This window comes from Papio anubis, chromosome 1 (genome assembly GCF_008728515.1).
Source record: "Papio anubis isolate 15944 chromosome 1, Panubis1.0, whole genome shotgun sequence".
Lineage (NCBI taxonomy): Eukaryota > Metazoa > Chordata > Mammalia > Primates > Cercopithecidae > Papio > Papio anubis.
In genome coordinates this window covers 174423952-174449021 of record NC_044976.1, presented here as the reverse complement: position 1 = coordinate 174449021, position 25070 = coordinate 174423952, and positions in this window count along the sequence as shown.

Below are 25070 nucleotides of genomic sequence, written 5' to 3'. Positions count from 1 at the left end.
GGTTTTAAGATACAAATCAAAGAATATGTTCACTGAAATTTACATGAAAGTTGTACCTTTACAAGAAACATAAAAGACAATGCACTCCAAAGGAAAGAAATGAAAGTGTCTCCTTCCATTTCTTGAACCTTCATGGCACTTATTTTTTTTAAAATATAAAATAGTTAATATGATTTTATGTTTCACAGTTGTAATTAGAAGTTATAAGACACCAAAAAACAACACTCATAGCACCTACTTTTAAATCATATTCAATGTATTTCCACCTTCATTTATAAGAAGAATAAAAAATACACACGACTAAACATATACTACTATCATTAAACATCATTTGTTGAATGATGGAAAGTGTTAGTGCTTATTTAAATGTGTATACAGACATACCTCATTTTACTGTGCTTCCTTTCATTGCACTTTAAAAATTTTGTGTGTGTGTGTATTTTTTTTTTAATTAAAAGTTTGTGGCAATTCTGTGCACAATAAGTTTATCATTGCCATTTTTTCCAAAAGCATGTGCTCATTTCATGTCTCTGTGTTACATTTGGTAATTTTTACACTATTTCAAACTTTTTAAAATTATTATATCTATTATGGTGATCTGTGATCAGCGATCTTCAATGCTATTTGGTTGATGCAAATGTAATTGCGGTTTTTGTCATTACTTTTAATGGCAAAGCTGCAATTATGTTTGTACCAACCTAATGCTATTGTAATTGATTCAGGGTGCCAAAACCATGCCCATATAAAACAGAAAATGTAACCAACAAATGTGTGTGTTCTGATTGCTCCACACACTGGCCGTTGTCCTGTCTCTCTTCCTCTTCTCAGGTATCCTAATTTTCTGAGACACAATAATATTGAATTTAGGCCAGTTAATAACTCTACAATGATCTCATTGTAATCACTCTACAATGGGTCTCTATCCCAATTTTCTGAGACAGAATAATATTGACTTTAAGCCAGTTAATAACTCTACAATGGTCTCTAAGTGTTTAAGTGAAAGGAAGAGTTAAACTTCTCTTACTTTGAACTAAAAGCTAGAAATACTTAAGCTTACTGAGGAAGTCATGTTGAAATCTGAAACAAGCTAAATCTAGGCCTCTTAAAATAGCCAAGTTGTGAATGCAAAGAAAAAATTTTTGAAGGAAACGAAAAATGCTATGCCAGTGAACACATGAGTGATAAGAAGGCAAAATAGCCTTATTGCTGATAAGAAAAGAATTTTAATGGTCTGAATGGAAGATAAAAGCAGTCAAAACATTCTCTAAGTCAAAGCTTAATCCAGAGCAAGACCCTATCGGTCTTCAACTCCATGAAGCCTGAAAGAGATGAGGAAGCTTCAGAAGAAAAGTTCGAAGCTTGCAGGAGTTAGTGTGCAAGGTTTAAGGAAATAAGCCGTCTCTCTAACACAAAAATACAAGATGAAGCAGCAAGTTCCAAGGTAGAAGCTGCGGCAAGTGCCAATGTAGAAGCTGCAACAAGTTACCTAGATGATATAAGATAACTGATGAAGGTGATTACACTAAACCACAGCTTTTCAACATAGACAAGTCAGCCTTAGATGGATGCCAACTAGGACTTTAATAGCTAGAGAGAAGTCAATACCCACTTTTAAAGCTTCAAAGGACAGGCTGCCACTATTGTTAGGGGCTAATGCAGCTGGTGACTTTAAGTTGAAGTCAATGCTCATTTACCATTCTAAAAAGCCTAGGGCTCTTTAGAATTATACTAACTCTACTCTGCCTCTGCTGTATAAATGGGACAGCAAACCTTGTATGACAGCACATCTATTTACAGCATGGCTTACTGAAGAGTTTAAGCCCACTCTTGAGACCTACCACTGAGGAAAAAAGATTTCTTACAAAATATTACTGCTCATTTACAATGCACTTAGTCACCCAAGGGCTCTGATGGAGATGTACAAGCAACATTGTTTGTATGCCTGGTAACACAACATCCATTCTGCAGCGCATAGATCAAGGAGTAATTTTGAGTTTCAAGTCTTATTATTTAAGAAATATATTTCAGAAAGCTATAGCTAACATAGATATTGATTCCTTGGATGGATATGGGTAAAGTAAATTGAAAATCTCCTGGAAAGGGGATTTTCACCATCCTAGATGCTATAAAGAACATTTGTGATTCATGAGAATGGGCCAAAATATCAAAATTAACAGGAATTTGGAAGAAATTGATTCCACCATCATGGTTGACTTTGAAGGGTTCAAGGCTTCAGTGGAAGAAATCACCGCAGAGATGAAGGAAATAGCAAGAGGACTAGAAATAGAAGTGGATCCTGAAGATGCGACTGAATTGCTGCAATCTCATGACAAAATAATGAATAAGAAATTGCTTTTTATGTATGTGGAAAGGAAGTGGTTTCTTGAAATGGGATCTACTTCTGGCAAAGATGGTGTACACATGCTTTAAATGGCAACCAAAGATTTAGAATATTACATAAACTTAGTTCATAAAGCAGCAGTAGGGTTTGAAAGAGTCAGCTCTAATTTTGATTTAAGATCTACTGTGGATAAAATTATATCAAACAGCATTGCATGTTACAGAGAAATTTTTTTGTGAAAGGATTTTAATCAATGCAGCAAACGTTATTGTTGTTTTATTTTAAGACATTGCCACAGCTACTCCAACCTTTAGCAACCACCAGCATATCAGTCAGCATCCATTAACATCAAGGCGAGACTCCCCACCAGCAAAACGATCGTGACTTGCTAATGTCTCAGATGACTATTAGTATTTTCAGCAATGCAATAATTTTAAATTAAGGTATGTACTTTTAAAAGACATTTCCTTAAGGTTATTTCTCATCAACTCAATTGCATATCTACACATCCCATAGTCCTTTTTTATCATTATTTTTGAACCAATAATGAAGGAATTTTTTTGATCTCCTGAATTTTCAAATGATTCAAGTAGGATCATTAGAAAAGGAAAATGTGAAATATTGTGCCATGAATTAATGTGCATTTCAGACACAACTAAAATGAATTTGGTATGCTAGGCATGAAACGTGCCTTCTGTACCTATATTTACCTAAATCTTTACCATCAACTTATAAATAGATAATATATAAATAGATAGTATATCTAATATAGATATAAATATAGACATGCCTTGAATATTATGTTCCATTAAACTTATGAATGGTGACTATCTCAGGAGAGGAGAAAGATGAGTCATAATATTCGTGTTGTTGAATTTCACAAACATGTTAGTTTTTCTCATTCACAGAATAAGAATGGGAGCTTTATATTAACTCTTAGGGCTGGAAAATTGAGGCCTCCTTAACTGTGCTGCTAGTAGAAATTCATTTCAATGCTTGGGTGGCTACCATTAAGCTTAAAAAGATTCTAACAGGCGGAGCTCTACATGAGAAACAGCAATGACTTTTATCTGCAATATCACAAAAACACAACTAAAAAATTATATATTTCTAAATATGCATGAAAATGAGAGAAGATATTAATCAGAGGCAGCTTATCTTTACAAAAAATCTGAAAAATACTATTCAATATATCTAATTACATTATACAGCCAATCTTAAACAGATTTTGGCAAGAAATAGCAAAACTTATAATCCATCTATCCATTCAAAGATGAACCCTAAAGAATTTCATAAAATTGTAACCTATATAGCAAATAGAAAGGATTGAAAAAGGAGTGGCTTGGGGGATATTAGAAGATACATTAAGGAAAAAAATGGGTGCAAACAAACAGATAGTCACTCAGCAAGAAATGTGATAATGAAGCAGGATCAATAAATTTAGCTCACTCAGAAAAAGAGAACCCAAATTAGTTTTTTTAAAAGTCCAAAAATTCGCCACTAGCAGCAAAGTAGGAAACACAGAAACTACAGTCTGAGAAGTTGGATTTTATTAAAATTAAAAACTTGAGCTCTGTGAAGCAAACTGTTAAGAAAATGAAAAGACAAGCCACAGACTGCTAGAAAATATTTGCAAAACATATATTTGATAAATGACTTGCATCCAAAATATACAAAGACCTCTTAAAGCTAAACATCTGGGATACAAATTACCCAATTAAAAATGGGCAAAAGATCGATAGAAAGACCTCACTAAAGAAGATATATAGATAGAAAACAAGCATAGGAAAAGATAATCGACATCATATGCCACTAGGGAAATGCAAATTAAAACACTATATATTAGAGAGGAAATATTTGGAGAACAACCAAAACTTGTGGGAGAATATATGCCTTTATTACATTCTGATAAAAAAGAGTGGGTAGGTTCTTATGATTTTAGTTAATGGTCTGCAGCTTAATGCAATGAGATATTTTGCAGTTGCCCTCTACATAACAGGATATAAAAGCACATAACAATGTAGATTTCTACATTATGTGCTTAAATAAAAATTATTTTCAGGAGAAATCATAGTCCTAGATTCCCCGTTTGCCTAATGAATGAAACTTCAAAGATATTGCTAAATATGAACACCTTAAGAAAGAGATTGCCACATTTTATCTTATGGTTATGTATTACCCTTGCTTTATACTATGTCTAGGGAACAAACTGAAACATTTGTTATGTTCATTTTTTATTTTATAGTCTTCAAGACAGAAAATAAGCTGTCTCTGAAGAGGTACAAGTGGGATGCTCCCAGGCATTTCTTGTAAGTTGTAATACCACATTGCCTGAAATCATAGTGATATATTCTTTACGTAACTTTACAAACTCGCAGGTTTTGTTATTAAAGAGTACAAAAGAATTGAATAACACAGACTTGTGATGGGATAATGTTGCCCTGGATAATGTGAAAGCAATCGTTTTGTAATGTGTAGTTCATTTTTTTGTAGCAGAATCAGAAAGTTGTTCTTTTATTCTGGATTGTTCTGAATTTTTACTCCAGCTGGAATCATATTTTTATTATTATTATTATTTAAGAAAAATAAAAGAACTAGACAATATGATTAATCCAGAAATGATTTTACACCCAAGATTTTCTGACTTTTGTTTCCTTTCTTCTAAAACCCTGTCTATGTTAGCTTGTCTTTGAGATGACGAAGGTTATCCCAAATATCTTGCAGAAAATGAAATAAAGCAAAATATTCTACCATATGAAATACATGTAAAAGAGTAACTCAGTGATGTATGGGCAAACCATCTATCTGTTGTCTCTTTTGTGTTGCTATAAGAGAATTCTGAGACTGGATAACTTATGAACAAGAAAAAATTATTTGGCTCATGGTTCTGGAGTCTAGGAAGTCCAAGAGCATGGCACCAGCATCTGGTTAGGGACCTTGTGTCACATTATCCCACAGCAGACGACAGAAAGGCAAGAGAGTGTGACAGCAAGAGATAGTTGAAATTGTTTTTGTAACAACCCACTCTTGTGATCATGAACCTACTCCCACAATAATGACATTAATCCATTCATGAGAGCATAACCCTCATGACTTAATCACCTCTTATTAGGCCCCACCTCCAAACACTTCTGCATTGGGCATTAAATATTCAACACATGAACTTTGGGGAACACATTCACAGAACAGCAGCACCTAAATGAGGCATAAGGTAAACAAGGCACAGAATATCTTCATTCAACCTGTTATGGCTTGACTGCCATTTCATTTGATCTGTATGTAACAATCTATTATTTGCTCAATGCTGGCATCTCTTAAGCACCTACCTCTCCCGTGTCTAGCATGAAGGTGTCCAAACACACCTCAAAATTCATCTACGCTGAAATCTCTTTTGAACTATTCGTTTTTTGTAGGAAAATAACCAGGTGCCTATTGTCATTGTTTCTTTACTTCAACTTTTCCAAATCATTTACTGAAAGAGCTTTTATTTAACACAACTCTGTGGCATTCACCATTCTGGATGGTTTGGATAGATTTGTGAACAAATATTCCTCTCTCTAGGAGCCTACACACTACTGAGAGGCAGCAGATGATGAGCAATATTTTAATAATGAAGTAAATTATATATGTTAGAGGTAAAAAAATGCCATTAATGAAAAGAAAAAAAAAAGAGCAGCTTAAGGAGAAAACGTGAATGACATAGTTTATGGAAAAAGAGTGGTCACAAAGCATGATTTGGACCCAAACTTGAAATAAGTGAAGAAGTTTGTCAGATTATTTGAAGGAGAAGGAATAGCCAGTTCAAATCAGAAAGTATGCCTGCTGAGTTTGAGGAATAGCAACAAGGACAAAACAAATTAAGCAAGAAGCAGCATTGTAGAATGTGAAGTCAGAGAGGCTATTGTAAAGATTCACTCAGAGTGAAATGGGAATATATACAGGATTTTGAACAGAGGAGGGACATGAATTTACTTTTTAAAAATTCTTACACTGGGTTACAGGTTGAGGATAGACTCTGGGAAGGCAAGGTGGATGCAGAAAGTGTAATTAATCCAGAAGAGATGGTGCTGAGTAGTTGGGATTTAAATGTATTTGAAAGATTACTGAGAGATTGGATGGATCTATGTTAGAAATAGAGAAGACAAGGGTGACTTCAAGGGTTGGCCTGTACAACTGCAAAGATGGAGTTACTTTTATACAAGTTGGAATTTATTGCCTTGGGGTGTCTAAACTTCAATACTTTGTTTTGAGCATTTTTGCTAGCTTTTATACTTCATTAATCTTCCTATGTCTCTTACCTTTCGAAGTACTTTGTGTTTTGACCTCTTTCCACCTAGATTTATCATTATCTCTGCCCTAGCTGGCTTTCTTTTCCTAACATACGTGTCCATATTTCCACATTCATGAAATAGCAAACTATAAATGTAGTTAGCAATTCACCCTCAGAATAGTTTACATCAACTGCTGTGAATTGCCAAAAAAAAAAAAAAAAAAAAAAAAGGCAGAATCATGAACACTGGGGTGACTACAAATTTATATTTTTCAATGTTATTTGGACAATTACCAACACTTTTTTCCCTGCCACTTTAAGAAATTCATATTCCCCTCAACTTTTAAATTGTCATTATATTTCCTTTCATCTACTGCACAAATATAGTAGAGGCTGTCAGAAGTTAATGATCTCATCTACATTCACATAGGCGTATGCTCAAGTACATCTGCACCCAAGGAAACGATTGTTTCTTTTACCCAAATCTAATCTCTCCACCTGCGATTCAGATCCTCTTGACTCAGCACTTCGCTCCAGAGATTATTATACACACTGTCCTCTATCTCACAGTTCTCCCTTTATACTGACTTTTGATTTAGTCTGAGGATATCCAAATCTTTCTTCTGAAAAAAAAGAGAAACTTCCCCCTCTAGATCCTACCCTAGCATTCTTTTTGTCTTCAAAACTAGCTTTATTTATAGGATAATTTATATTTGCTCTCTCTCCTTCTTAAATTTCAAGTCCCAACTAAATTAATTGCAATTTCAGTTTGACCTCATTACCTGGCAGAAAGAACTTAGTAATGTCATCTCTAATCTAAAAGAGCTTCTCTTTTTACAGTGCTAGATGTGATATGCTTAACTATCTTGTTACTGAAATTTTTGTTTTAATTTGTTTCCGTGATATATGACTATCTTAATCATATATTTTATTTTCTGTATTCTGATGCTTTAATATCTGGGGCCTTGCCAACCCTATAGGGAAGTCTCTCCAAGGGTTAGTCAATTCCTAGAGATATTAAACAACTAGTATACCTTTAAAATGCAAAGCCAACCAACCCAGTTCTCATACCTCCAATCGCCTCCTTTTTCATTGTTGTTGTTCATCCGTTCATTCATTCATTTATTGCTTTTACTTTGCTTACTTTTAAAACGTGGTTTGAGACAATGTACAGTATCATAATTTTTTAAAACCACTAAAATAAATATACAGGAATATGAAACTATTTTAAATTTCATATGGAACCAAAAAAGAGCCCATATAGCCAAGACAATCCTAAGCAAAAAAGAATAAAGCTGGAGGCATCATACTACCTGATTTCAAACTACACTATAAGGCCACAGTAACCAAAATAGCGTGGTACTGGTACCAAAACAGATACAAAGACCAATGGAACCAAAAAGAGCCTCAGAAATAATGCCACACGTCTGCAACCATCTGATCTTTGAGAAACCTGACAAAAACAAGCAGTGGGTTATGATTCCCTATTGAATAAATGGTGTTGGGAAAACTGGCTAGCTATATGCAGAAAACTGAAACTGGACCCCTTCCTTATGCTTTATACAAAAATTAACTCAAGATTGATTAAAGACTTAAAAGTAAGACCTAAAACCATAAAAACCTTAGAAGAAAACCTAGACAGTACCATTCAGGACACAGGCATGGGCAAAGACTTCATGACTAAAACACCAAAAGCAATGGTACAATAAAAGCCAAAATTGACAAATGGGATCTAATTAAACCAACAAACTTCTGCACAGCAAAAGAAACTATCATCAGAGTAAACAGGCAACCTACAGAAAGGGAGAAAATTTTTGCAATCTGTCCACCTGACAAAGGGCTAATATCCAGAATCTTTAAAGAACTTCAAAAAATTTACAAGAGATACCATCTCACACCAGTTAGAATGGCAATCATTAAAAAGTCAGGAAACAACAGATGCTGGAGAGGATGTGAAGACATAGGAATGCTTTTACAGTGTTGGGAGTGTAAATTAGTTCAACCATTGTGGAAGGCAGTGTGGCGATTCCTCAAGGATCTAGTACAGAAATACCATTTCACCCTACAATCCTGTTACTTCCCTCCCCTATCTCCTGGCAATTATCACAGTACTTTTTACTTCTATGAATTTGACTCTGCTAAGTACTTTATATAAGTGGAATCATGCAGTGTTTATTTTTTTCTTTCAGAGTTTTCTTATTTCACTTAGAATAATGTCTCCAAGTTTCATCTATGTTATAGTGTATGTCAGAATTTCCTCTTTATTTAAGGTTGGATAATATTTTAGTGTACGTATATACCACATTTTGTTTGTCCATTCTTCTGTTGGTGAACATCTTGATTGCTTCTACTTTTTGGTTACAGTAATAATGCTGCTATAAGCATAGGTATACAAATATCTGTTTGAGTCCCTGCTACCACTTCTTTTTGGTATATAACCAGAAATTGAATTGGTGGATATATGATTAATATGGTAATTTTATGTTTAATTTTATGAGGAATTGCTTTATAATTTTCTACAGTGGCTTCCCAGTTTGCATCCCACAAGCAATTCACAAGGATTCTAATTTCTTCGTGTTCTCATGGTATTAGGCAGGATTCTCCAGAGAAACAGAACTGATAGAATGTATGTGTGTCAGAACTGACAGAAAGTATGTGTGTATATATACATGTATATATGTATTTGTATATATACATGTATATATATGTATTTATATATATGCACAGATATTCAACACACACAAAACTCAATTATTTTTTTAAAAAGAACATACACACATAAATATATACATACACACGTATACATACATGTGTATATTAATAAATAAATAAATATATATAGAGAGAGAGAGAGAGAAAGAGAGATTTTAAGAAATTGTTTCATACAATAGTGGAAGTTAGCAAGTTCAAAATCTGCAAGATAGTAGGCTGAAAGGATGAAGAGCCGGGGAAGAGTTAATGCTGTAGTTTCACTTCAAAGACAGAATTTCCTCTTCCTCTGGAGAGTTCAGCCTTTTTCTATTGTAGTTTTCATCTGATTGAGTGAGGCCAACTCATATTGTGGAAGATACTCTGCTTTATTCAAAGTCTGCTGATATAGCCTTTGAGCATCTAAAAAATACCTTCACAAAAACAACTAGAATAATGTTTGACCAAGTGGTTGTGTACTATGACCTGGCCAATTTGACACGTAAAATAAATTATCACACTTACTACCATCTGTTATTTCCCACTATTCTTTTCCTTCTTTTTTTTAGACGGAGTCTCACTCTGTCGCCCAGGCTGGAGTGCCCTGGCCGGATCTCAGCTCACTGCAAGCTCCGCCTCCCGGGTTTACACCATTCTCCTGCCTCAGCCTCCCGAGTAGCTGGGACTACAGGCGCCCGCCACCGCGCCCGGCTAGTTTTTTGTATTTTTTAGTAGAGACGGGGTTTCACCGGGTTAGCCAGGATGGTCTTGATCTCCTGACCTCATGGTCCGCCCGTCTCGGCCTCCCAAAGTGCTGGGATTACAGGCGTGAGCCACTGCGCCCGGCCCTTTTTCCTTTTTTGATAATAGCCATTCTTATGGGTATACAATGTTATCTCATTGTTTTTACATTTCTCCCTTTTAGTAAGTTTTACAGCCAAAATCACCTGTTCAGAGTAAACTAAAACCAAGTTTGTAACTCTTTTCCCATCCAGTCTCACCCTAAGTTTTATGTCTGCAGACCTTTTTTTCTATAATTGTAGCTCTAGAGACCCATTTGGTCATATATTGGGGTCCAGATGCCACTTGGCAGTAGGCAGGACAAATTCTATTAGTGGAAGCTAACACAGTCAACACTGTGTAGACTTAACTTGAAAGGTATTGTACTATGATCAGTCATGGGCATTTTGGAAGTTATTGAAAATATACAAATTTCTAACGTAAGATTCTTCCCTTGATAGTAGTCCTTTAAAATTACATATCATAATTTTGACAATTAATTATGAACCAGAAATATGCAGATTAAAATGACTCTGGACATCAAGAAAGCATTTTCTCTGCATCCTAGTCAACATTTGTTGTTTTCTGTTTTTTGGGTTTTTTTTTTAATAATAGCCAGTCTAATGGGTGTGACATAATATCTCATTCTGATATCTGATTTTGGTTTGCATTTCTCGAATGATTAGTATGTTAGGCATATTTTCATGTGCTTATAGGTTATCTGCATACCTTGTGAGAAATGCCTAGTCAAGTCTTTTACCTATATTTTAATCAGGTTTATGTAATTGTCATTATGGTTGAATTTTAGGAGTTCTTTTTATATTTTGGATTTAATCCCTTATCAAATAAATGCTTCGCAAAATGTACTCCCATTCCATAGGCGCTTTTTATCTATATTAATAGTCTCTTTTGATGCACAAAAGTTTTTGAAGTAGCCCAATTATCTATTTTTTCTTTTGTTAGCCATGCTTTTAGTATTATATTTAAAAAAATGCTAACTCCAATGTCATGCCTTTTCCCCTATTTTTCTTCAAAATGATTTATAGTTTTAGCTCTTATGTTTAGGTCTTTGATACAAACACATCAATTTTAATTATTTACTTATAAATCTGTTTTTCCTACTACACTTCTAGGAATAGCAGTAAAGGGGAATGATCTCTGTTTACTATTCCCCAGGTGTGAAAAGCTATGCCTGGAATTTTATAAATTCTTTGTAAATGTTTGATGACTAAAAAATAAATGATTAATAATAAAAATGAAAATACTAACATCTTTCTATCTCAGGCATTACTCTAAGCATTTTAGATACATATAATTCATTTTATGCTTAAAAATATCTATTAGTGAAGAAACTAAAGCACTCAGATGTTAAATTGCTTGGCCAAGATTACATCGATAGTGAGTGACAAACTTTGGAATTCATGTGCATATACGTATATTAAATTATGAAGCAGTTTAGAACAGTGCAATCTGCTAGATGGCAAACTGAAGCAAACAGAGCATAGCAGAGGTTCTTAAATTTGGCTTTGTATCAGAATTGCTTGGAACAGCTTTAAAAAATATATATTCTTGGACCACACTCCAGATCTACTGAGATACTGAGAAGTTGTATTTTAAAAGTCATCTTTGGTGATTTTTATGCAGTCAGCCTTGTATCTGCCTAAGCAAAATTGTTTCAAAATCACTGAACACTATCAGAACATGACAATTTCTCATTTTTGTTTTACAGGAAATGATCAGAAAGCACTGGAAATATACCCTTGCTGCTGTTATCAGCTATTCAACTGTCTTCTTCCAGTGAGAATTGAAATTCTCTGAATAGAGAAAAAATACTTGGGAATTCATAGGGCTCGGTTTGCTGGAATGGAATGGGGAGCATTAGTACTGTTAGGAGATAAGAGAAGGATATTTAAAAATGCAGATCCCAAACCTGTGTGATGAGAACTGAAGTAGGTGAGTGTATAAATCAATCTGCACAAATCATATAGAAAGAAAATAAAAAGAGAGCTTGAAGATACTCTACTCCAATTCACTCATTTATAAATAAACAACCTATGAATAGTAGCCAAACTTTAAGTGAACAAAATAACAATTTGAGACAATCGATTAATGACTAAATAAAGAATGAATCAACCCTGAAGATGTGTAAAGTATCAACAAATTATGTGGTGACAGAAAGGGAATTCTATCAAATATAATTTGCCCTATAGAGCCTAGAAAAACATTTCAAAATGTTGGAGAATGTGAAGGCTCATGTTCACTTATGTGTGAAGACATGTATAACTGCAACAGAACCTCCCCTCTCTTCACAGCCTGAATGTGAAGTGGGCCCCTGATTAAGAATCAGAACCTTGTATACAGTATTATTAGAAATAATCGCATGTGTAGCCCGGGTAGTAGCCCCTATGTCTCAGCAATATGTACCCTGAAGTGCCTCATTTAAGAGCCAGGATTGAAGAATCTGGACTTACTTATATACAAATGTGAATCACTTTATCTATTGCTTAGATTCTTTGAAGTATATGATAGTCAGAAAACAATTTCTTTATCACCTTATATGGCTTTGGATTGGACTACTTCTGAAAGTTAATGTTTTTCATTGAGAAAGTATGGTCTTTGTAGAAGAGAGATGGAAAAACTCAACAAATTCAGTTTAAGCAACTGATGTGTGTGTGAACCCATAGTAGACGGAAAGATTCAAAGAGTCCAATCAGGGAAATCGGGAGAGTGTGAGGGTGAAAATGTCTGAAATCATGCTAGGGGAGACAGCAATAGAATGCTGCCCTGGAATATTTTGTGGGACTTAAGATGCCACAGGAGATTGTTATTGGTATTGTTAAAACCTGCTGTTATTCTCCAGCTGTTCCAGATTTCAGGAGTATATTCCAGGAGGAGAACATGTGATACGGAGTTGGGATGGGAGAGTTTTTTTCAAAAGGTGAGTGAAAGTTTGAATATTAGAAGAAAATATCAAACTGGAAAGGAGGTAAGATCTGAAAATAATAAGTCAGGTTAGGAACAGGGGAGAGCTCATGGAGAACCCCCTTGTGAAAAATTTAATATTTTATGTGCTTCTCTCTTTGACTATGAGAAAAGCAATAATATCATGCATCTTTAAGTTTCTTGCCTCATGTGTTGTGATATATTTTATTTCATCTGTGTGTCTTGTATAAACATAGTATGTAATTCAATGACACATTTTTACTTGGTTATCCAAACAACTTTAGTTCACAAACAAGAAAAAACTTCTGGCATAGTTATTTTACATTCTGATCTCAATACCCATCAAAGATATGTAAGCAAGTTTCTGAAATTGGGTATCATTTTATTTTCTACATTATTACAATATGCTCTCTTATTAAAATTCCTATATTTACTAGAATGAATGGGGTATATTTTTCATGTGATAAATTAATCATATAAAGATTATACTGATATAGTATATAAAAGATTGTTTCCTATTTGCTCTTATAATAACAGGATATTTTATCATTCACAAATACTGATGCAGAGATGCTAAGTCCCTGTATCCCAGGAACAATTCCAGTCTTCATTTAACTTATAAAAGAGAAGGTTTTTACTAGGAAAAACCTATAATCTACCCACTTACTTTCCTATTTCTCTTACAGTTCACCTTTAAATTTTATCATTTTATTCTGTTTCTGAGACAATAAATATATAACTCTGCCTTAAAACAGGAATTGATGAGGGAACAATTCACCCAAACTGATTTGCTTTGGCATATTTTGTCTGTCTTGAAATTGAATATGCATCTGTTGTCATTTTCATGAAAATGCTTCTGATTACTAATCAACCATTTTTATTAATAATAAGTTAATACCTCTCCTAATGATTTTACATCTTAATGAAAATGTAAATGCTTGGTGTAATGCCAGACATATGAATTTGTGTGCCTACTGTAGCCACTAAGTTTTCTTAAGTGAACTCCCGAAAATGGTAAAACGTCAGACACTATTTTTTTGGGTTTTTTTGTTGTTGTTGTCGTTGTTTTTTGAGATGGAGTCTCGCTCTGTCGTCCAGGCTGGAGTGCAGTGGCACGATCTCGGCTCACTGCAAGCTTCTCCTCCCGGGTTCATGCCATTCTCCCACCTCAGCCTCCCAAGTAGCTGGGACTACAGGTGCCCGCCACCACTCCCAGCTAATATTTTGTGTTTTTTAGTAGAAACGGGGTTTCACCATGTTAGCCAGGATAGTCTCGATCTCTGACCTCGTGATCTGCCCGCCTCGGCCTCCCAAAGTGCTGGGATTACAGGCATGATCCACCGCGCCTGGCCCAGACACATTATCCCTTACGATTTTTCTAAGGAAACCAATAATCCATATATCTCTTTAACTCTGCATTGTCCAGTTCCAGGTGGCATGCCATATTTTAACTGATACAATCTTCCTCCACCAGTCGGAGGAAACCTTTTGAACTGGGTGAGAGGCCAAGGAATATGTCTCAATCCTCATCATAAAGGGCTCCTGAGCCTGTGTGACACTATTCACCACACCCTCCCTATTGAGACTCTCACTTCACTTGGCTTCTAGTTTTCAAGCTGTCTGGCTATCCCTCAGGCACCATTGGTTCACCCTTCCCCACCCATTAGCTAGCCATTAAAAGCTAGGGTTCTATGGGACTTAGTTTCAGACTAATTTCTCCTTTCTGCTCTTCCTCTCTATAGGTAATTGCATTCAAACCGGTGATTCACTACCCTCTACATACCAATAACTGGCAAATTTTTGTAGTTTTCAAAATCTTTTTTTGAGTTCATACTCATATAGACATTTCCATTTGGATATTTTAAAAAGAGCCTTACTTTCAGCAGGTCCCAAACTGTTCTCCTAATATCCATTTCATCCTTTCTTATCTCAAACCTGGTCATTTTCCTGTGTTTCATTCCTAGGGAATGGCATCACTAAACTTCTAGATGCACAAGCCAGAAATCTTGTCTTCCTATCAACTCTTGCATAGCGATCCAATGCCAAATCTTTTCTTTATTACCATCTTAATATCTCTTGACTTCTAACAGTACTAATGTAGAATTAGTAATCCCTGTACAAATTGCAATCAAGGGAGCAGCCACCTTTGCCTTCCCCAAATACCTTCCTTGCCAGAGCAGCTCTCTCTACTGTATTCATAGCCATCTTTTCAAAATGAGGAACTTACCATTTAAAAAACACCCCATCCCAAAACCACTGTCAAACCTTACCCAATTTAAAACTCTTTATGATTGCCCTATTGCTTTTAAGTTACAGAACAATTTCATTAGAACCACTTGTTCACATGTAGTTCTGCCCATTGTTCTGGCTTCTTTCAATAACTGGTTCTCTGAGCATCCGTCACATGGGTCTCTCTCCACTTCCTCAGACAGGCCATGTTTCTTCCCATCACAGCTCTGAATGCGGATTACCTCTCTCTGAAATGACCTCCAATGTCATCACCCCTCTTTGCCCAGTTAATCCCTACTCACCAGACAAATCTCAGCTCAATGGCTATCCAGAACTTTCTAGACACTCAGATTAAGACAGATTCCTATATTCTATGACCTCATAAAATTGTATTTCTTTTCTTTGGGACATTTACCTTCATATTTAAGTATATCTTTTCTATCTTACTTAGGTTTCCTTCCTGCTGTGAAGTCATTCTTAGATGGGCCTGCATTAGCATAGGCCAGATTTTAATCTTTACTCACAAAGGATATGTACTAATATATGCTTATAATATAATATTTGCCATACATATCATTACCTATTATTTTTTCTTTTCTCTTCCCCTCCCTGCTTTTTTAGGTGCTCTACTGTTTTGTTTTGTTTTTGACAGTGGTTTATTGTTTTTATTGTCAGGTTTTCTTGGTTCATTTCTTCATGCTAAAAGTCTTACCTCACCTTTGTGTTGTTGATCTCAGTGAAAGGTTGACATTCACTTAAGGTTTGTTGCAAAACATTTTGGTCTATTTTAAATTTAATTCCATCTTTATACTGTTAAAAGAAAAACTTTAGGCAAATTAATTTTACAGAGTTTAATTAAGCAAAGAAAAATTCATGAATTGGGCAGCCTCCTGTGTCAGTGTAGGCTCAGAGACTCCAGTACAGGCACGTGGTGGAAGATTTATAGACAGAAAAAGGAAAGCAGCCTACAGAAAATGGACATGGGTAGGTGTGGTGGCTCACACCTGTAATCCCAGCACTCTGAGGGGCCAAGGCGGGTGGATCACCTGAGGTCAGGAGTTGAAGACCAGCCTGGCCAATATGGTGATACCCCTGTGTCTACTAAAAATACAAGAATTAGCCAGACATGGTGGTGCTTGTCTATAATCTCACCTACTCTGGAGGCTGAGGCGGAGGTTTCAGTGAGCTGAGATTGCACCACTGCACTCCAGCCTCGGTGACAGAGTGAGGTCTTGTCTCACAAAAATAATTAAAAAAAAAAAAAAAAAAAAAAGGCATGATTTAGAAAAACAGCCAGATTGTTTGTATCTTAATGTTTGCCTTATTTGAACATGGTTTGAACAGTTGTTCCCCTTTGATTGGCCAAAACTTGGTGACTGGCACAAGAATAGGTTACAGTCTGTTTACACCTCCATTTAGGTTATAGTTCACTATGTATAGAGAAACTTTTAGGCTGAACTTAAAATATGTAACAAAGCAACTTTAGATTAAACTTGATTTAACACAAACTTCTAAATAAGGTAGTCAAATTTCATTAACATAATTTTTACAGAAAAGAAAGCCAAGTTACTGCCTATGGCTCAGAGATATTTTGGGCAATAAACATGACTACCTAATACAGGTATACAGCATAGGGCCACGCTGGCTGTGAATTTGATGAAAATCGGGCCTCCTAGAGTTTTGTAGAGAACAGTCTTGACACCACATCCAGGGACCTGGCAATACAGTGACCTCCGCAACAGTCAAGAAATTTTTAATCCAGTACTTTTCCCCAGTATTTTTCTACCAACACACACACACACACACACACACACATTCATACACACTCATAAACATTTTTCACCATGAACTCATTGTCCTTATGCTCTCCAAATTAAATCAGCAAATTAAATCAGTGCTAGAAATAGGAAGAAACTTTCTGGATTCTACCTTTATGTTAAGAAAGAATAATGTTAATTACTCCATAACACTGCAGGGTGAAAATGCACAGAAAAACATTTTCTCAGTAATGTGCATACAGTGCCCATACTGTACTTATGTGCCTACTGCTGGCTAATCTATATATTATATAGCTAAACAAAGTAACATTTTGGAACAATACCTGTAAGTTTTAAGCATTTTGGTGCTAGAAATTTCCCTCTACACGCTGCTTTAAATGTGTTCCAGAGATTCTGGTAGGTTATGTCTTTGTTCTCTTTGGTTTCAAAGAACATCTTTATTTCTGCCTTCATTTCATTATGTACCCAGTAGTCATTCAGGAGCAGGTTGTTCAGTTTCCATGTAGTTGAGCAGTTTTGAGTGAGTTTCTTAATCCTGAGTTCTAGTTTGATTGCACTGTGGTCTGAGAAACAGTTTGTTATAATTTCTGTTCTTTTACATTTGCTGAGGAGTGCTTTACTTCCAACTACGTGGTCAATTTTGGAATAAGTGTGATGCGGTGCTGAGAAGAATGTATGTTCTGTTGATTTGAGGTGGAGAGTTCTGTAGATGTCTATTAGGTCCACTTGGTGCAGAGCTGACTTCAATTCCTAGATATTCTTGTTAACTTTCTGTCTCGTTGATCTCTTTAATGTTGTCAGTGGGGTGTTAAAATCTCCCATTATTATTGTGTGGGAGTCTAAGTCTCTTTGTATGTCTCTAAGGACTTGCTTCATGAATCTGCGTGCTCCTGTACTGGGTGCATATATATTTAGGATAGTTAGCTCTTCTTGTTGAATTGATCCCTTTACCATTATGTAATGGCCTTCTTTGTCTCTTTTAATCTTTGTTGGTTTAAAGTCTGTTTTATCAGAGACTAGGATTGCAACTCCTGCCTTTTTTTGTTTTCCATTTGCTTGGTAGATCTTCCTCCATCCCTTTATTTTGAGCCTATGTGTGTCTCTGCACATGAGATGGGTCTCCTGAATACAGCACACTGATGGGTCTTGACTCTTTATCCAACTTGCCAGTCCATGTCTTTTAATTGGAGCATTTAGCCCATTTATATTTAAGGTTAATATTGTTATGTGTGAATTTGATCGTGTCATTATGATGTTAGCTGGCTATTTTCCTCGTTACTTGATGCAGTTTCTTCCTAGCATCAATGGTCTTCCTAATTTGTATGTTTTGCAGTGGCTGGTACTGGTTATTCCTTTCCAGGTTTAGTGCTTCCTTCAGGAGCTCTTGTAGGGCAGACATGGCAGTGACAAAATCTCTCAGCATTTGCTTGTCTCTAAGATCTAAAATTGACACCCTAACATCACAATTAAAAGAACTAGAGCAACAAAAACACATATAAAAGATAGCAAGAAAGGCAAAATAACTAAGATCAAAGCAAGAATGAAGGAGATAGAGACATAAAAACCCTTCAAAATCAATGAGATCTGGCGAGGCCTTGGTGGCTCAAACCTAATCCCAGCACTTTGGGAGGCCGAAGCGGGTGGATCCAGAGGTCAGGAGGTCGGGGCCTAGCTAACATGGGTAGAGCCGTCTCTACTAAAAATACAAAAAAACTAGCTGGGCGGTGGCATGCCAGTCCCAGCTACTCGGAGGCTGAGGCAGGAGAATGGTGAACCTGGGAGGCGAGACTTACAGTGAGCGAGATCAGCGCCACTACTCCAGCCTGGGTGACCCTGTGAGACTCCGTCTCAAAAAAAAATCAATGAATCAGGAGCTGGTTTTAAGAAAAGATCAAAGAAAACGATGAACTGCTAACAAGACTAATAAGAAGAAAAAAGAGATAAGATAAAAATGATAAACTAGATATCACCACCAATCCCTTAAATACAAACTACCATCAGAATACTAAACACCTCTACACAAATAAACTAGAAATCTAGAAGAAATGGATAAGTTCCTGGACAAATACCCTCCCAAGACTAAACCAGGAAGAAGTTGAATCACTGAATAAGACCAATAACAGGCTCTGAATTGAGGTAATAATTAATAGCCTACCGGCAAAAAGAATCCAGGACCAGGCGGATTCATGAATTCTACCAGAGGTACAAGGAGGAGCTATTGCCGTTCCTTCTGAAACTATTCCAATCAAGAGAAAAGAGAATCCTCCCTAACTCTTTATAGAGGCCAACATCATCTAAATGCAAAGCCTGGCAGAGGCACAACAATCAAAAAGAAATTTTAGACCAATATCCCTGATGAACATCAATACAAAAATCTCAATAAAATATTGGCAAACCAATCCAGCAGCATCAAAAGCTTATCCCACCATGATCCAGGGCAGGCTTCATCCATGGTTGCAAGACTGGTTCAACATATGCAAATCAATAAATGTAATCAGCATATAAACAGAACCAAAGACAAAAACCACATGGTTATCAATAGATGCAGAAAAGGCCTTTGACAAAATTCAGCACCCCTTCATGCCAAAACTCCCAACAAATTAGTATTGTGGGATATATCTCAAAATAATAAGAGCTATTTGTAATGACCCACGTAATATCATACTGAATGGGCAAAAACTGGAGACATTCCTTTGAAAACTGGCACAAAGAGAGGACCTCTCTCACCACTCCTATTCAACATGGTGTTGAGTTCTAGCCAGGACAATTGGGCAGGAGAAAGAAATAAGGAGTGTGGTTAGGAAAGTGAAGTCAAATTGTCCCTGTTTGCAGATGATGAAATAGTTGTATATTTAGAAAACCCCATTATCTGTGAAATCTCCTTAAGCTGATAAGCTTAACTAGCAAAGAATCTCAGGATACAAAATCAATGTGCAAAAATCACAAGCGTTCCTCTAAGCCAATAACAGACAAACAGAGAGCCAAAATCATGAGTAAACTCCCATTCACAATTGCTTCAAGAGATAAAATACTTGGGAATCAGCTTACAAGGGATGTGAAGGACCTCTTCAAGGAGAACTGCAAACCACTGCTCAGCGAAGTAAAGAGGACACAAACAAATGGAAGAACATTCCATGCTCATGGATAGAAAGAATCAATATGGTGAAAATGGCCATACTGCCCAGGTAATTTATAGATTCAATGCCAAAATTCCCATCAAGCTACCAATTACTTTCTTCACAAATTGGATAAAACTGCTTTGGAATTGATATGGAACCAAAAGAGCCTGCATTGCCAAGTCAATGCTAAGCCAAAGAATAAAGTTGGAGACATCCAAGCTACCTGACTTCAAACTATACTACAAAGGCTACAGTAACCAAAATAGCATGATACTGGTACCAAAACAGAGATATAGACCAATGGAGACAGAACAAAGTCCTCAGAAATAATACCACACATCTACCAGCCATCTGATCTTTGACAAACCTGACAAAATCACGAAATGGAAAAAGATTCCCTATTTTATAAATGGTGCTGGGAGAAAACTGGCCCAGCCACATGTAAGCTGAAACTGGATCCCTTTCTTACACCTTATGCAAATTAATTTCCAAAGTGGATTAAAGGCACCAAATGTTAGACCTAAAACCATAAAACCTAGAAGGGAAACCTAGGCAATACCATTTAGGATCTCAGGCATGGTAAGGACTTCATGTCTAAAACACCAAAAGCAATGGTAACAAAAGCCAAAATTGACAAATGGGATCTAATTACACTATAGAGCTTCTGCACAGCAAAGAAACTACCATCAGGCGAACAGGCTGGGAGAAATTTTTGCAATCTACTCATCTGACACAGGGCTAATATCAGAATCTACAAGGACCTCAAACAAATTTACAAGAAAAAACAACCCCATCAAAAAGTGGGCAAAGGATATGAACAGACAGTTCTCAAAAGAGAACATTTATGCAGCCAAGAGACACATAAAAAATGCCATCATCACTTGCCATCAGAGAAATGCAAATAAATACCAAAATGAGATACCATCTCACACCAGTTAGAATGGTGATTATTAAAAAGTCAGGAAACAACAGGTGCTGGAGAGGATGTGGAGAAATAGGAACACTTTTACACTGTTGGTGGGACTGTAAACCAGTTCAACCATTGTGGAAAAGAGTGTGGCAATTCTTCAAGGATCTAGAACTAGAAATACCATTTGACCCAGCCATCCCATTACTGGGGATATACCCGAAGGATTATAAATCATCCTGCTATAAAGACACATGCACACGTATGTTTATTGCAGCACTATTCACAATAGCAAAAACTTGGAACCAACCCAAATGCCCATCAATGATAGACTGGATTAAGAAAATGTGGCACATATACACCATGGAATACTATGCAGCCATAAAAAACGATGAGTTCATGTCCTTTGTAGGGATAGGGATAAAGTTGGAAACCATCATTCTCAGCTAATTATCACAAGGACAAGAAACAAAACACCGCATGTTCTCACTCATAGGTGGGAATTGAACAATGAGAACACTTGGACACAGGAAGGGGAACATCACACAACGGGGCCTGTTGTGGGGTGGAGGGAAGGGAGGGATAGCATTAGGAGATATACCTAATGTAAATGACGAGTTAATGGGTGCAGCACACCAACATGGCATATGTATACATATGTAACAAACCTGCACGTTGTGCCCATGTACCCTAGAAGTTAAAGTATAATAATAATAAATTTATAAAATAAAAATAAATAAAATTCCAAAAAAGTCTGGCAGTCAGTCCTTGTATTTCAAACCCAAGATTGAAACAATAATTTATTTTATATTTTCTGTGAAGATATCATATGGTCTCATCTCTAAGATAATTTCAGCTTGGATTTATTGATGCATGCTGTATGTGGTTTAACTGAATGTATGTTTTCTTTGCATGGGGCTATGAAGTGTCTAGATAGGAAGCAGCAAATAAAGAAAGCTCAGACATATTGCTTGTTGCTTGTTACAAATTGATTTCAAATATTCATGCCAGTAAGAAAGAAAATGAACAAATAATATAAACTGTTCCTCTATTTTGAGGAATAGTGTTCTTTGCAGTCTACTTTAAAAGCTTCTAGTACAAATTACTTCTCAATCAGAGAAATTTTTTTTTTTTTTTTTTGAGACGGAGTCTCGCTCTGCCGCCCAGGCTGGAGTGCAGTGGCGGATCTCCAGCTCACTACTAAGCTCCGCCTCCCGGGTTCACGCCATTCTCACCTCAGCCTCCCGAGTAGCTGGGACTACAGAAGCCAGCCATCTGCGCCAGCTAGTTTTTGTGACCCACACGGAAGCCAGAGCGGGGTTTCACCGTGTTAGCCAGGATGGTCTTGATCTCTCCTGACCTCGTGATCCACCGTCTCGGCCTCCCAAAAGTGTAGGATTGAGCTTGAGCCACCGTGCCCGACAATCAGAGAAATTTTTAAATAACCTAAATTAACTTGACACAGATTCTAAAATTGGAATGCAACTGTCATTCTGGACTACTAAGAAAAATGAATAATCCTTTCTTTAAGAAGCCTCCAGGGTGGGTGTGTTTGTGCATGCCTGCAAAGCCCATTACTTTGGGGGAGGCTGCTTGAGGCCAATTTGATATCAGCCTGGGCAACATTGCAAGACCCATCTCTAATTATTTTTTTACATCCAGCCAGGCATGGTGGCACATGTCTATGGTCCCAGTTACTTGGGAGGCTAAGGTGGGAGAATTGCTTCAGCTCTCCAGGATTTGAGGCTGAGTGAGCTATGATCACACCACTGCATTCCAGCCTGAATGACAGAGTGAGACCCTGTCTCAGAAAAAAAGAAAGAAACTTCTTGTGAGAGATTCATTCTAATACTTATATTTGGCACATCAGCTTAAAAAAAAGTGAATCAGTTCGTTATGTATTCCCGACATAATTGTGGGGAATGATAGATCACATATAGCTTACATGTATTTCAAAATTACTTATATTAAACTCTGAAATAAAATGCATTTTTAAATTCATACATATGTGTCTGACACTTTTGGCAAAGAGAAGCATCAGTGGATAAAAGCTCATGAAAAACTGAATACCTGGTTTCCTGTCCTGAATCTTCTTCTCTCTAGCCTTGTAATCTTAAAAAAATCACTTTTCCTCTCTATTTCTTAATTTCCTTATCTGAAGATTGAGATAACTATCATACAGAGTTTTGTGAGACACAGATCTAAAACACCATTCAAAAATATACACAGCAGTATTAACGCATGCAATTTTATGTTTTAATATTATTATGATTCACCAAAAATTTGACTTCTTGACTAAAAACTGAAAAGTTTATACTCTACTTTCCCACTCCTGTTTTCCATACATGTATGTGTAGGTGTGTGTGCATATTACTCAGTTTTCGTTTATCTGCTACTGTTGTTTGTGCATACATCTACCCTAAGGAACTATTCCAGCAGTGGTGGCTGGTGAGTGGCAGATGCTTGGGTGCTGCTATCTGCCCTGGGCAAAGACCACCTTCATGTTATTTCTTAAACATGCAATACCATTTAGCATAACTTTTGGCCACAGATTTTATAACCGTAATCTGCAGCCATGATTCTTGCTAATGCTTATGAAATGAAATTTTCAAAGTGATTGAATTATCAATTAGTTGGTGAGTAACTAATGCTCTGTCCCTATAAAGTAGAAAAATATGGGAGGATATCTAACTTTAGAAAAAGAGAAGTAGTAAGTCAATAAAGAACTTCAAGAAGTACCATTTAAAAATAGGATTTACAAAGAAAATAGCATGATGTGCAACAATCGTATATAACAATTGAGGTGGTTACTGCATGTTTGGACATTCTAATAAATGAAAGATGCGATACATAAAAACATTGTTCCTAAATTTTGCTGATTTATTCAACAATTACTTTTCATAATTGTTGTGGATTGTTCTAGGCACTGAGGTTACAGCCACTAAAGGGAGAAAAGTACCTTATCATTTGGGATAAAACAAGATATATCTATACTTTAAGCCTAGATATTCTGTTACTGGCTGTAGCAAAGGAATCTAAATTTAAAAGTTGTGTATACAGCTCAACTGAGTAACCATCAGTATGAAATATAGTTCTTAATCTATGATTGGCAACCAATCATCAAAATCATTTTGAAGCTCCAAGAACAGCTATGGCATTTATATCAGTAAATATCATAGGAAGTCACAAGACTAAGTTTCTCACCTTTTTTCTGTCTTCACTGCTCATAACATTAATATTATAAACCATCCTTATTCTCCAGAGAGTTATCTATTTTAAGTCATTCATCATCACCTCTGCCACATTACTTACGTATATTTTATTACTTAAGAAAAAAGAAATTAAATATCCAAAATGAAATTTGTATCATTTTAGGGACTTAAATCTTTAAAATAAGGGCATTCAGAGCAAGGACTGAGTTTATAGTCACTATTTTCTGCTCTATCTAGGCATTGTTCAGAATTTCAATCATGAAATGCTCAATATTCTGGCTAATATACTTTGCTTTTGGACACCGAGTTACACAGTTAATTATATGTAGAAAGCTTTAGAGGTGACTACGAGGGGCATTTTTCCTTCACTGCTTTAATACATACTACATTTTAATTGATCAAAGTTTCTAATATTGTAAAAATACATTTAGGAATGATAATTATTTAAAGAAATATTCTGACTTCCATTTTGAATATTTGAAAAATTAGGTTGCCTAGTTAAGTCTCCATAATCTATTTAAGAAAATAGTTATGTAAATACAGAAATGTTTAACTACAAGGTATAAATTTAGGAAAGTTACAGTCGCATGATTCAGTATTGGGAAAGCATTCCCATTAAAAGTTAATTATGGGGGGCGGAGCAAGATGGCTGAATAGGAGCAGCTCCAGTCTTCAACTCCCAGCGCCAGCGACACAGAAGACCGGTGATTTCGGCATTTTCAACTGAGTCTCTGCTGCTGATACCCAGGCAAACAGGGTCTGGAGTGGACCTCAAGCAATCTCCAACAGACCTACAGCTGAGG